Genomic DNA, 12,437 nt, shown 5'->3' on the forward strand with positions numbered 1-12,437 from the left:
GCTCAAGCAGATTCAAACGTTTCTCAAGCTGGAGATCCTTGGTGAGGGCTGTCGCTACTCTGACGCACATCGCAAAATCATTCTCACAATCTTTTCCTAACACACTCTGTCAAAAGTGGCATCTGTGTACTAAAACCTCAGGTGTGGCGATATCACAAGCCAAGTCGACCATAGTCAAAACCACACAGCGAGAAGTGTACCAAGAGGAATTTGAGAGTTTGACTAAGTTTGGTAAAGTCTCGCAGCGTAGCACACTCCAGACTTGACCCCTTTGTGGACAAGGAAGGTCTGTTAAGAGTTGGGGGTCGCATTCACTGTGCTGATATCTCTGATCTTGAGAAGCATCCCTTGATAATCCCTCCCAACCATCATGTGACTGGTCTTTTAATTCAGCATTATCACGATCAAGTGGCTCATCAAGGCCGTCATTTTACTGAAGGTGCTATATGTAGTGCTGGATTGTGGATCGTCAGTGGCAAAAGACCTGTTTCAAATATCATCCACAAATGTGTGCTATGCAAGAAACTGAGAGGTAAAGTGGAGAGTCAGAAGATGTCGGCTTTGCCCTCAGTTAGAGTTTCTGTAGATCCACCTTTTACACACACAGGTCTTGATGTTTTCGGACCATTCACTGTGGTGACACGCAAGACGAGAGGGCATAACACTGAGAGCAAGCGATGGGCTGTCATATCCAGTTGCTTGAATACCAGAGCAGTTCACTTAGAGGTTATGGAATCCCTATCAGCATCAAGCTTTATTTGTGCTTTGCGTCGCTTCTTGGCTGTCAGAGGACCAGTGAAGCACTTTTGTTCTGACAGAGGGACGAATTTCATTGGAGCAGTCAAAGAACTCCAAATCGACAGTAGCGACTCAGAATTGAAAGGCTTCTTGCAGAATCAAGTCAAGTCAAGTCACCTTTATTTATATAGCGCTTTTTACAATGCAGATTGTGTCAAAGCAGCTTTACAGTGATAAATGGTATATAATTTTGGCTGCACAGCAGCTCTTAAAGAAAATGCTGTCAATGTAGGCAGATGCAAAGCACTGTTGAATATCAAATGTCAAATGTCAAGTGTCCCCAACTAAGCAAGTCAAAGGCGACAGCGGAAAGGAACCCAAACTCCAAGAGGTGACATCAGGTGGCAAACAGGTGGCAAATAGGTGTTAAAATGGAGAAAAAAACCTTGGGAGAAACCAGGCTTAGTCGGGGGGCCAGTTCTCCTCTGGCAAACAGTGCTTTGTTACGATTCAGGTAGCTATCCTAAGCCCGATAGGATCGCAACATTCAAAGTATTTATTCCAGTTCAATCCATCGTATTCATCATGCCGGTATGGATGGTTTGTTGAGGAACTATGCCACTGGCTGTCGTGTCGATGAGGCCTTCACAATGGATGATCTAGTTGACTCAATCTCTGCTGACACTTCAGGGGTGCGTTGTGGTCGTGTCAAGGTGTAGGTCCTCAATCTCACCTGGATACGGCCGGGATCCGGTTGACTACGGTAAACCTCGGGATAAACAGAAAGACTAATATTAGCGTAGATGCCATTCTTCTTCTGATGTAATGAGTACATCTGGTGTTATAGGAAGTGTTCCCGGTTCTGGCTGACCTAATTTATGCAGCCTAATAATCCTTTAACGGATTTGAAAAAATAAATTGATAATGTGTTATGCGTATGCCAGGTTAAAGAGATGCGTTTTTAGTCTAGATTTAAACTGACAGAGTGTGTCTGCTTCCCGAACAATGCTAGGAAGATTGTTCCAGAGTTTAGGTGCCAAACAGGAGAATGATCTACTGCCTGCAGTTGATTTTGATATTCTAGGTATTATCAGCTGGCCTGAATTCTGAGATCGCAATAGAGGTGAAGGACTATAATGCATTAAGAGCTCGCTCAGGTACTGGGGAGCTAAACCATTTAGTGCTTTGTAAGTAATTAGCAAGATTTTAAAATCTATACGATGTTTAACAGGAAGCCAATGCAGTGTTGACAGAACTGGGCTAATATGGTCATACTTCCTAGTTCTAGTAAGAACTCTAGCTGCTGCATTTTGTACGAGCTGTAGTTTGTTTAACAGGCGAGCGGAACAACCACCCAGTAGAGCGTTACAGTAATCTAGCCTTGAGGTCATGATCGCATGAACTAACTGTTCTGCATTTGTCATTGAGAGCATATGTCGTAGTTTAGATATATTTTTAAGATGGAAGAATGCGGTTTTACAGATGCTAGAAACATGGCCTTCAAATGAAAGATTGGTATCAAAGAGCACACCCAGGTTCCTAACTGAAGACGAAGACTTAACAGAGCAGCCATCAAGTGTTAGACAGTATTCTAGGTTATTACGTGAAGAAGTTTTTGGTCCAAAAATTAGAATCTCTGTTTTTTCTGAATTTAGTAGTAGGAAATTACTGGTCATCCAATTTTTTATATCAGCTATGCATTCCGTTAATTTTGTGAATTGGTAAGTTTCGTCAGGGCACAAAGAAATATAGAGCTGAGTATCATCAGCGTAACAGTGAAAACTAACACCATGCTTCCTACTGATATCTCCCAAGGGTAGCATGTACAGAGTGAACAGCAACGGTCCTAGTACTGAGCCTTGCGGTACTCCATATTGAACTTGTGATCGATATGACATCTCTTCGTTTACTACTACAAACTGATAACGGTCAGATAAGTATGATTTAAACCATGACAGTGCAATTCCACTAATGCCAACATAATTTTCGAGTCTATTTAAAAGAATATTGTGATCTATAGTATCAAATGCAGCACTAAGATCTAGTAACACTAATAGAGAGATACAACCACGATCTGATGATAAGAGCAAATCATTAGTAACTCTAATGAGAGCAGTCTCAGTACTATGGTACGGTCTAAATCCTGACTGGAAATCCTCACAGATACCATTTCTTTCTAAAAAGGAACATAGTTGTGATGATACTGCCTTTTCTAGTATTTTTGACAGAAAAGTGAGATTTGAGATCGGCCTGTAATTGACTAATTCCCTAGGATCAAGTTGTGGTTTTTTAATAAGAGGTTTAATAATAGCCAGCTTAAAAGTTTTTGGTACGTATCCTAGTGATAAAGATGAATTAACGATATTAAGAAGAGGATCTATGACCTCTGGAAGCATCTCTTTCAATAGCTTAGTTGGTATAGGGTCTAACATACATGTTGTTGATTTTGATGATTTAACAAGTTTAGACAATTCTTCCTCTCCTAAAGCAGTAAATGAATTGAATTTTTCCTCAGGGACACTACAATGCACTGTCTGATGTGATACTGTAGTAGATGGTTGCATGGTTATAATTTTCTCTCTAATATTGTCAATCTTACAAGTAAAGAAGTTCATAAAGTCATTACTGCTGTGCTCTTTGGAAACATCAGAAGTTGAAGCTTTATTTCTTGTTAATTTAGCCACTGTATCAAATAAATACCTAGGGTTGTGCTTATTTTTTTCTAAAAGTTTTGAAAAATAGGCAGATCTAGCAGTTTTTAAGGCCTTTCTGTACTCAATCATTCTCTCTCTCCACGAAATGCGAAAAACTTCTAGTTTTGCTTTCTTCCAGCTGCGCTCCATTTTTCTGGCTGCTACCTTTAGGGCCTGAGTGTGCTCATTGTACCACGGCATTGGATTAATTTCCTTAATCTTTTTTTAAACGCAAAGGAGCAACTGAGTCTAATGTGCTGGAAAAGACAGAGGCAATAGTTTCTGTTGCAACATCGAGGTCTTCTAAGCTATCTGGTATGCTAAGGCGATGAAACTGATCAGGAAGATTATTTATAAAGCGATCTTTAGTGGTAGAAGTGATGGTTCTACCATATTTATGGCAGGGAGGCAGTTTAGCAGCCTTGACTAAATGTAGTATACACAAGACTAGATAATGATCTGAGATGTCGTTGCTCTGCTGCAGAATTTCAAAGGCATCAATATCGATTCCATGTGACAATATTAGATCTAAAGTATGATTACGACAATGAGTGGGTCCTGACACGTGTTGTCTAACTCCAATAGAATTTTGAATGTCTGTAAATGCCAATCCTAATGCGTCTTTTTCATTATCTACACGGATATTAAAATCACCAACAACAAGGACTTTATCTGCAGCTAGTACTAACTCCGATAGAAAATCAGCAAATTCTTTGATAAAGTCTGTATGGTGTCCTGGTGGCCTGTATACAGTAGCCAGCACAAATGTCAACTTACATAATGTTACATAAAGTACCATCACTTCGAAGGAATTATATTTGAAAGATTTTTGACTAATACTGTAAATATTACTATAAATTACAGCAACACCTCCCCCTTTGCCTTTCTGACGAGGATTGTGTCGATAATAATAACCTTGAGGGCTAGACTCATTTAAAGTAATGTAATCATCTGATTTTAGCCAAGTTTCTGTCAAACACAGCAAATCCAGATTATTGTCTGTGATAATATCATTTACAATAAGTGCTTTTGAAGAAAGGGATCTAATATTTAATAACCCAAGCTTTATCATTTGTTTATCAGTATTATCTCTATTTTTTATTTGTTGAACATCAATTCAATTTTTACCATTAAATGGGTTTGGAAGTTTTTTGTTTTTACTAATTCGGGGTACAGACACAGTCTCTATGTGATAATATCTAGGTGTAAGAGTTTCTATGTGTTGGGAATTATCTGACTTCTGTAACGTGAGGCAGCTAGCAGACGGTCGGTTTAGCCAGTATGTCTGCTTCCTGACCTGGACCCCAGTTTGTCATGTTTCAGCTCTAAGACTATGTGCCATATTACTAGAGAGAAGAGCAGCACCATCCCAGGAGGGATGAATACCATCTCTTTTCAACAGGTCAGGTCTTCCCCAAAAACTTTTCCAATTGTCTATGAAACCTATATTATTCTGCGGACACCACTTAGACAGCCAGCCATTGAGTGATGATAATCTGCTAACTATCTCATCACTCCGACAAACAGGAAGGGGACCAGAGCAGATTACTTTTCCTGACATTGTACTTGCGAGATCACACAGCTCTTTAATGTTAATTTTAGTGATCTCCGACTGGCGAAGTCGAACATCATTAGTGCCGACGTGAATAATGATTTTAGAGTATTTACGATTAGCATTAGCCAACACTTTTAAATTTGCTTTAATGTCAGGTGCTCTGGCTTCTGGCAAACATTTGACTATGGTGGCTGGTGTCTCTATTTTCACGTTCCGTGTAATAGAATCGCCAATAACTAGGGCACTTTCAACAGGATTCTCAGTGGGTGTTTCACTGAGTGGGGAGAACCTGTTTGATGTTTTTATTGGAACGGAATAGTGGTGTTTTCTGCGGCTAGCCCTCCTCATCGTTACCCAAGTGCCCTGCTGCGCGGGCTCTACAGCCGGAACCGAACAATGTACGGAGTTCACTAAGCTAGTCGCATCCAAAACAATATCTGAAGCCCTTACATTCTTACTATCCTCAATTAAAGTTTGGATGCGTGTCTCTAATTCTGAGATTTTCTGTCAGCCTGACTATTTCCCTACATTTATGACATGTAAATCCCTCGTCGCTGACAGAGAAAGCTATACTGAACATGTGGCAAACAGAACACGATATAACACTAGGAGAGGATGACATGACTCACCGTGTTTGTAGACTGATCCGACTTACCACAGCTGTTTGATGAACGCGTTGAAAAGAAAATGAGCGCGCGAGAGACTGATGACAAGTTAACAAGCTAGCGAGATGCAAACGCGTTGTAATAGCGATTTAGATTCAAAGATTAAAAGCTAGCGACGTCAGATTAATGTGTTAGGCAATATTATATATAAGGTAATGGTAATATAAGCAACAATGAATGAAAGTAAGAGATTCAAAACAAAGCTATACAGAGTTACTGACGCAAACCACTCTGAGCAGCGAGGCCGCAAGGCTGCACTTGGACATTTAATGCTCCACATTCCTCCCATATGGGAGGAGTGTGGGAAAGAATGATCGGGATTGCCAGACGTATTCTGGAGGCGCTCTTGATGAAAACTCCTACAAGACTCACGCATGAGGTCTTAACAACTTTAATGGCAGAAGTCATGGCCATTATGAATTCCAGACCCTTAATCCCAATCTCATCAGATGCGGGCATGCCCCAGGTGCTTTCACCAGCAATGCTTTCAACTCAGAAGGCGAGTGCTGCTCCAGCTCCTCCAGGAAATTTTGAGTTAGGTCACCTGCACAAAAATCAATGGCGTCAAGTCCAGATATTGTCAGATTCATTCTGGAAGCGATGGAAGCAGGAGTACTTGTCTACCTTGCAACCCAGAAGAAAATGGACAGAGGAGAGAGATAATATTCAGGAAGGAGACATTGTTCTGTTGAAGTATGGGGAAGCTAAGCGCAGTGAGTGGCCAATTGGTCTCATAGCAAAGACTATAGCCTCATCTGAGGGGAAAATTCATAAGGTTATGGTGAAGACTACTAAGCAGGGGGTTGTCAGAGAGTACTTAAGACCTATATGTAATGTTGTCTTACTTTTGTCAGGGAATCGGAATGCATAGTGGTATAACACAAGTTATACCAGGCGGGGAGTGTTCTGTGCAGTATTAGTTTCTCTTTGGAAGCTGTATTTTGATTTGTATAAGTAGTTTGTGTGTGACACCTTGTGGTGAAAAATATTATTACACTACTCAATAGAACGCAACAGGAAGCACGTAAAACAGTAGAAGAGGAGACTCGTTTTCTGTGTTCTGTGTTTTGGATGCACGTCATTGTTTGCGGTCTAATCCTTGGAGTAGATACGACCGTAAGTTATAAATTTCATATTGAAAATGACTGCAATAATGTTGCGTTAGTTTAATTAAAAGCTGGTCGTTATTAAGATGTTTAGAGATCGATGTTTGATTCTGAAATATAGCGCGATCTGACGGCTAATATGCTAAGTTGCACAGTTGCTTTTTTCTTCAAGCACATGCTGTTAACATAAATCGGTTGTTTATTTAGTCGTTTGATTCTGTAAATGGATGTTTGCGAATGTGAAAATATCCATGCTATTTTGTAAATCACTTTGTAATTTGTATATTTTGTGTTTCTTTCAGTTTTACAGTAAAGTAAAGTGTGCATCACATAAGCACAATGAAGAACGTGTGATGGAGCTTTATTTCTGTTAGCTATCTGTCAACGCTTGGTTCAGAACACCATTGCCAGGGCAGAATATTTTACATGAACGAGTAGGCAGGATCATTTTTACATCATTTTGAAGCAAAAACTCTAGTCTACAACCTCCAATACCCAGAAATCTTGTAAACACAGATTTATTTTTTTTTTTTTGGCCTTATTTCAGTGACTTAAGTTTTTTGTTTTTTCAATAACCACGCATAAACGTTATTCCTTCAAAAAAATAAACATGTACATACATGTTTCTCACATAATATTGTAGCCTAGTTTGTGCTGAATACAGTGTAATGACACTTTTGTCATTAATATGTTTATGAACAACTGAAAAAAGCACAAATGTCAGGGCATGTCAAAACTTCTCAGGGCCCCAAAAATCCTCAGACCCCAGAGGGTTAACAAACTCCTCCTAGAGCTTTAATCAGATAAACATCATATTTGGTCAGTCTAATCTTAAGGCCTTTGCAACATTAAATTGCGATTTAGAGTTTTCACTGAAGGGCGTGTCCGTGGCGGCCTGACAAATTCGATGTTTCGCCATGAAACAGGAAGCTGTTGTAACTCTGGTATACAATGTCCAATCTCCCCAAACTTCACATGTTTTATTATAGTCCTGGCCTGAAGACATGTACATTCCAATATTCAGTTACAGTCATAGCGCCACCTGCGGGCAACAGGAAATGACATGTTTTACACTGTGATTAACTACTCGTAGATATTTAACCAGATCACCATCATATGTTGTCAGTCTAATCTTAAGACCTTAGTGATGATAAATATCAAAGATCTTGACTTTTCGCTGAAGGGCATATCTGTGGTAGCCTGACAAAGTCTGATGTTTCGCCATGAAAGAGGAAGCTGTTGTAACTCAGTCAAACAATGCCCGATCTGCCCCAAACATCACATGTGTGATAAGAGTCCTGGCCTAAAGACATCTATATGCCAATCTTCAGTTAGTCATAGCGCCACCTGCTGGCAACAGGAAATGGCATGCTTTACACAGTAATTCACTCCCAGACACACATTTCAATATGCCACAAAGTACCAAACATGCTAGAAACACGTTAAATCATGCAACACTTGGATAAGCGCTAAAGTATGTGATTAACGCCATGAAACAGGAAGTTGTTGTAACTCAGGCATACAATGTCCGATCTGCTCCAAACTTCACATGTTTGATAGGCCCTGGCCTGAAGACATCTACATGGCAATATTCAGGTATAGTCAAAGCACCACCTGTTGGCAGCAGGAAGTGTGGTGCATCAAAATGACTTTGCCATATTTCTTCTCTATTTATCCGCTTAAATGAATATCGCCCACTGTTCACAGTTTTCCTAAGGCCACCGGGTATCGGTGAGCCCAGGTGTGAGGGCCCTTTCATCGCTGCTTGCAGCTTTAACACCCTGGAGTCAGCGGTATCGCTGGCGATACCACCTCAGTTTTTTTCTTATCGGTGTGAAAGAGACTAAAAATACTCTGACAATTTTGGACATATCAGGTAAGAGTTATATACCATTCTAATCTGTGAAATGTCGTCTTTTATTTGTGTACACTCAGAGTAAAAACAAAACGTTGTGCTTTTTGCAAAATAAAGAAAACTAACATGATCCGCGAGTCGCAGTCTCTCTCTGAATGAAGTCCAATCTGATAGTTCTCAGAAAATAAACCGTAATGTAGTGAATACTAATGACACAAAAATGAGACTTATGTCTAAAGAAACATTCAAATGTCAGGTTTTAAATCATGTAAGTCAAATCGAAAACAAATATTCTCTGTTTATGTAATATGTATGAAAAGAGAGCAATGTCAGTAGTTTGCGGCTCAGCTCATTATCCGCTAATGCTGCTACACCCACGGACCGCTCGCGCTATTCAGACACAAATTCTGAGGCGATCAATGCAGCAGAGTGAACGCCCGCGTCAGCTCGGAAAAAAGGCATCAAGTTTAGTCAGTTTCATGTACTTTTCATCGTTTTGAGATGCGGTGAGGAATAATTCTAAAAGGATTTACCTCAGTGGAAGAGCTATATTGCCATAGCTATTCCCAAACTATATTGCTATACTGAGATGAGTGAAATACCATATTGGTAATATGGTATAGTAAAACACCATATAGGTAATATGAATGTTTAGACGCTTTGCATCACAGAAATACATTATTTTTAAATTGTAATAATATTTCACAGTATTGCTGTTTTTTTCTGTATTTTTATCAAATAAATGCAAGCTTGATGATCATGAGACTTCTTTCAAAAACATTATAAATATCTGTTATCAGCATGCTCACAGAGGGTTTTTTTCTTTGATCTCACAGATTTGAGAATCATAGTGACCAGATATTGGCCCACACTGGAAATTCTGAATGAATATAATGGTGAGATCACTGACGGGAAGCAGGAAAGGTTTTTTCTTGTTCTCCAGTGCAGAAACACCAAACACCTTGGAATGTCAGGTAAGTGATGTTCACTTATATCTTTGAACAGGATTTATTTCCAGGTAAAACTGTCTACGCAAAATGTGCCCTCATTTATTCAAAATGTGTCTCATTTATATTGTTAACTATATTCCGAATAAACTACCAAAAAAAAAAAAAAAAAAAAAAACTACTTTGTACTTTGATTTTTTTTTAGTGTCCTCTCACTTAGCCTACATGACTGAAAGGGCTAATTATGCGGGTCATTATGCAGGTCATTATGTGGGTCTTTGTCTTCTCAGGTGTGAATCACAGCATTATTCACGAAGATTCACGCCTCCCGCATACTGTCTTTCTTGACAAAAAATGTCTTACAAAATTTTAATCAATATATTGTTTTATATGAACGAGTAGGCAGGATAATTTTTACATCATTTTAAAGCAAAAATTCTAGTCTACAACCTCCAATACCCAGAAGTCTTGTGAACACATATTTAATATTTATTTTATGACTGTATTTCAGTGACTTAAATTTGTTTTGTTTTTTTAATAACCACGCATAAAGGTTATTCTCTCAAAAATACAAACATGTACATACATGTTGCTCACATATTATGGTGGCCTAGTACGTGCTGAATACAGTGTAATGACACTTTTGCCATTAATATGTTTATAAGCAACTGAAAAAAGCACAAATGTCAGGGCATGTCAAAACTTCTCCAGGGCCCCAAAAATCCTCAGACCCCAGAAGGTAAATTAGAGCCAAAGCCGAAGGCGCAGGGCCCTATTGTTTTTCTAAGGATTATTAGGGCCCAAGCCACTAATGGCGCAGGGCCCTCTTGATCCCCTAAGGATTATTAGGGCCCAAGCCCAAAGGGCAAAGGCCCTATTGTTTTCTTTAGGATTATTATTATTAGGGCCAAAGCCTTGTAAAGGGCTAAAGGCCCTATTGTTCCCCTAAGGGTTATTATTATTTTATTTTTTTTACGACTATTCGGGCACTTTTGGGGCCCTTACCATGCTCGAAAACTCATGAAACTTTGCACACACATCGGAATTTGCGGCCATCAGGGCCGGGCAGAAGCTGGTACCCGGGCGTGGCAGGGGGGCTCGACAGCGCCCCCTTGAATGGGCTCCGATAACTTGGTCCATATATCAAAAACGCTTGCACGCATTAGTATGAAACTCTGTACACATATAGACATCATCGGGCCTAACAACTTTCGTGCTCTAAGTTATGCGCCAGCTCAACAGGAAGTCCGTTATTATGGGTTGTTTGAAAAACGCATGATCTGGAATTTGATATACTCCTCCTAGGCAATTAATCCGATCACCACCAAGCTCGGTCAGAATGAAGTCAAGACATTGATGATTAAAAATTGCCAGCGGATTTTTGATATCTCAAACGGTTTGGCCGTGGCGAGGCAACAAATTTATGGCGAGAAAAGGGAAACACAAAATGTGTTATAACGTATGCATACATTGATTGATTTTTATGAAACTTCAGCAGTGTGTTGGTTGTAGGAGCCCGATCACATGGATGTGACTATTGTGAGTCAAAGTTATAGCACCACCAACTGGCAGCAGGAAGTGTATCACTTTTAAAATGCTTTGAGATCACCCTCTTATTTTTACCCGATTTGCTTCAAACTTCATCACAATAATGTCAAAACATGGCAGATGTAGACCTGTGAATGTATGTGTGATATCTTAAATATTGTCAAACTTTAATAATATTCTTGGGTATTTTTGAGGCTCTTGACATGCTTCAAATTGCATGAAACTCAACACACACATCAATATTGTCATCCAGTAGACATGGGCAAAGCCTTAGAAACTTTCTAATTCACAGTCATTAGCTCTGATCAACAGGAAGACTGATATTTTGGTTTGAATGTGGATTTTTCACACACACCCACACACACACACACACTCTTTCTCTCTCTGTCCAAACCCCCCTACCCCCTCCCTCCTCTCACTCCTTCAGCCTCTCAGTGTGTGTGTGTGTGTGAGTGTGTATTACAATCTTGATTAGTGGTCTTTAACCCTTTTACTGATTACCCATTTATTAATGAACTTATAAAAATTTTGCAAATGATAACTTCACACGCATTTGAAATTGAACCATGACACTATATCACTATTAGGACAGGACTAGTTTTCTAAATGTCGTTCGAGTTACAATTATTATTTTTACAATTAAAATTATTTTTTAAATTATTTATTTATTGATATAATTCAAATTTATAAAAACAAAAACAAAAAAACCCTCTTTAAGTAAATTTCACATGATTATAAAAGTGGCTGTTTAAAATAAACTTGCATAAGTGAGCAGAAAAATCTGGACATGTACCTTACTATTACCTGAGACTGACATTAAAATTGTCTTTGCAGGTTCTGTGATTTGCCTCAATTTATTAATTTTTTTATTTTATTTTTTCATCTTATACCACACATACTGAAATTAAATGAAAGCATGCTTTTGGTGCATGAGATTGGTGCACAAACAACAGCTCAGGGAGGTCAAAAAACACATGAAGATAAGTGTTAGAATTATACAACATCAGCAATCACAGACATTTGCATTAAGGCTGGATTAGATTTCTCAGAGCACTGTGGAGTTTGCACAAATAATAGTATATCATTTGCTCTGAAATTTTTATAGAGGTTGTCTGAGTAAAAACACAGACATGGCAGAGCAGGATGATATTCTGCACTCATTTGAAATTGACTTATGACATTCTATGACATGAAAGTCATCTCAATTTAAACGATCTCATGGATGTGGCTGTTGTGGTTTGTGATCATAGGAGCATCAGCTGCTACAGTAAATGTGGTGTAAATTTGACAGTCCTTTTATGTTTAACGGTTTTAAATGCCCATTGCCCGC

The 12,437-nt window shown here is 39.1% G+C and overlaps 3 protein-coding genes across 11 annotated transcripts in view; 2 read left to right on the forward strand and 1 right to left on the reverse strand.

The window, feature by feature from the left end:
- Positions 1 to 2,988, forward strand: part of med1 (mediator complex subunit 1) — a 633,161-nt gene extending 630,173 nt beyond the window's left edge. Inside the window, exon 17 of the transcript XR_007927076.1 lies at positions 1,130 to 2,988. The gene's annotated coding sequence lies outside the window, so the exon portion shown is untranslated. The remainder of the gene's footprint in view (positions 1 to 1,129) is intronic.
- Positions 1 to 12,437, reverse strand: part of mier1b (mesoderm induction early response 1b, transcriptional regulator) — a 217,831-nt gene that overhangs the window by 61,024 nt on the left and 144,370 nt on the right. The gene's annotated exons all lie outside the window — the stretch shown is intronic.
- Positions 1 to 12,437, forward strand: part of LOC127503500 (uncharacterized protein K02A2.6-like) — a 362,965-nt gene that overhangs the window by 60,385 nt on the left and 290,143 nt on the right. The gene's annotated exons all lie outside the window — the stretch shown is intronic.

The sequence above is a fragment of the Ctenopharyngodon idella genome, chromosome 2 (genome assembly GCF_019924925.1).
Source record: "Ctenopharyngodon idella isolate HZGC_01 chromosome 2, HZGC01, whole genome shotgun sequence".
Taxonomy (NCBI): domain Eukaryota; kingdom Metazoa; phylum Chordata; class Actinopteri; order Cypriniformes; family Xenocyprididae; genus Ctenopharyngodon; species Ctenopharyngodon idella.